The sequence below is a fragment of the Taurulus bubalis genome (genome assembly GCF_910589615.1).
Source record: "Taurulus bubalis genome assembly, chromosome: 16".
In the NCBI taxonomy this organism is placed as follows: Eukaryota; Metazoa; Chordata; class Actinopteri; order Perciformes; family Cottidae; genus Taurulus; species Taurulus bubalis.
The window spans coordinates 2,935,304-2,938,776 of record NC_136604.1 but is presented as its reverse complement, the minus strand read 5'-3'; positions in this window follow the sequence as shown (position 1 = coordinate 2,938,776).

Genomic DNA, 3,473 nt, shown 5'->3' with positions numbered 1-3,473 from the left:
GGTTCAGCCTGGGGAAACGTAGCGACGGTTAGAGCAGCGGCCAATGATGCAACTGAGACTTGTGAATGGACAGCATCAGTATATCGGCAGTGATGTCTCATGGACACAAGAGGGAGACAGGACCGCCCCCAGGTGGCTCCCTCAGCATCCTCTTCACAGCTCTCTGCTCCCTGTTCCAGCTGCTGTTTGACATCATACCTCCACATCTGCTCTTATCAACCACTACTGCTGCCGCCCGTACCATATGTACTACTACTACTGCTGTACGTACCATATGTACTACTACTACTGCTGTACGTACCATATGTACTACTAATACTGCTGTACGTACCATATGTACTACTACTACTGCTGTACGTACCATATGTACTACTACTGCTGCCGCCCGTACCATATGTACTACTACTACTGCTGTACGTACCATATGTACTACTACTACTGCTGTACGTACCATATGTACTACTACTACTGCTGTACGTACCATATGTACTACTAATACTGCTGTACGTACCATATGTACTACTACTACTGCTGTACGTACCATATGTTCTACTACTACTGCTGTACGTACCATATGTACTACTGCTACTGCATGTACCATATGTACTACTACTACTGCTGTACGTACCATATGTACTACTACTACTGCTGTACGTACCATATGTACTACTACTACTGCTGTACGTACCATATGTACTACTACTACTGCTGTACGTACCATATGTACTACTACTACTGCTGTACGTACCATATGTACTACTGCTACTGCTGTACGTACCATATGTACTACTACTACTGCTGTACGTACCATATGTACTACTACTAGTGCACGTACCATATGTACTACTACTGCTGCACGTACCATATGTACTACTACTACTGCTGTACGTACCATATGTACTACTACTACTGCACGTACCATATGTACTACTACTGCTGCACGTACCATATGTACTACTACTACTGCTGTACGTACCATATGTACTACTACTACTGCACGTACCATATGTACTACTACTACTGCACGTACCATATGTACTACTACTGCTGTACGTACCATATGTACTACTACTGCTGCACGTACCATATGTACTACTACTACTGCTGTACGTACCATATGTACTACTACTACTGCACGTACCATATGTACTACTACTGCTGCACGTACCATATGTACTACTACTACTGCTGTACGTACCATATGTACTACTACTACTGCTGTACGTACCATATGTACTACTACTACTGCTGTACGTACCATATGTACTACTACTACTGCACGTACTATATGGACTACTACTACTGCTGTACGTACCATATGTATTACTACTACTGCCTGTACCATATGTACTACTACTACTGCTGTATGTACCATATGTACTACTACTACTGCTGTACATACCATATGTACTACTGCTACTGCACGTACTATATGGACTACTACTACTGCTGTACGTACCATATGTACTACTAATACTGCTGTACATACCATATGTACTACTGCTACTGCACGTACTATATGGACTACTACTACTGCTGTACGTACCATATGTACTACTACTACTACTGTACGTACCATATGTACTACTACTACTGCTGTACGTACCATATGTACTACTACTACTGCACGTACCATATGTACTACTGCTACTGCACGTACCATATGTACTACTACTACTGCACATACCATATGTACTACTACTACTACTGCACGTACCATATGTACTACTACTGCACATACCATATGTACGACTGCTACTGCACGCACCATATGTACTACTGCTACTAGTGCACGTACCATATGTACTACTACTACTGCACATACCATATGTACTACTACTACTACTGCACGTACCATATGTACTACTACTAGTGCACGTACCATATGTAGTACTTCTACTGCATGCACCATATGTACTACTACTACTACTACTGCACGTACCATATGTACTACTACTAGTGCACGTACCATATGTAGTACTTCTACTGCACGCACCATATGTACTACTACTACTAGTGCACGTACCATATGTAGTACTTCTACTGCATGCACCATATGTACTACTACTACTACTACTGCACGTACCATATGTACTACTACTACTGCTGTACGTACCATATGTACTACTACTACTGCTGTACGTACCATATGTACTACTACTACTGCTGTACGTACCATATGTACTACTACTACTGCCTGTACCACATGTACTACTACTACTGCTGTACGTACCATATGTACTACTACTACTGCTGTACGTACCATATGTACTACTACTACTGCTGTACGTACCATATGTACTACTACTACTGCTGTACGTACCATATGTACTACTACTACTGCTTTACGTACCATATGTACTACTACTACTGCACGTACTATATGGACTACTACTACTGCTGTACGTACCATATGTATTACTACTACTGCCTGTACCATATGTACTACTACTACTGCTGTATGTACCATATGTACTACTACTACTGCTGTACATACCATATGTACTACTGCTACTGCACGTACTATATGGACTACTACTACTGCTGTACGTACCATATGTACTACTAATACTGCTGTACATACCATATGTACTACTGCTACTGCACGTACTATATGGACTACTACTACTGCTGTACGTACCATATGTACTACTACTACTACTGTACGTACCATATGTACTACTACTACTGCTGTACGTACCATATGTACTACTACTACTGCACGTACCATATGTACTACTGCTACTGCACGTACCATATGTACTACTACTACTGCACATACCATATGTACTACTACTACTACTGCACGTACCATATGTACTACTACTGCACATACCATATGTACGACTGCTACTGCACGCACCATATGTACTACTGCTACTAGTGCACGTACCATATGTACTACTACTACTGCACATACCATATGTACTACTACTACTACTGCACGTACCATATGTACTACTACTAGTGCACGTACCATATGTAGTACTTCTACTGCATGCACCATATGTACTACTACTACTACTACTGCACGTACCATATGTACTACTACTAGTGCACGTACCATATGTAGTACTTCTACTGCACGCACCATATGTACTACTACTACTAGTGCACGTACCATATGTAGTACTTCTACTGCATGCACCATATGTACTACTACTACTACTACTGCACGTACCATATGTACTACTACTAGTGCACGTACCATATGTAGTACTTCTACTGCATGCACCATATGTACTACTACTAACACTAGTGCTGGTATCATGATCGCTTCTCATCATCTACCGCCAAAACTATTCCAGTGCTGCTGCAATGATACTGATACTGCCGCTGCTAGTATGTACAGCAGCTAGTTGGGTTGGAAAATATATTTATACTCTGAGATAATATTTCATAAAGCTTTTTTATATTCTGGTAACTATTTATTTAATATTTCAGCTTGTGTGACATCATTATAAACAAAGGGA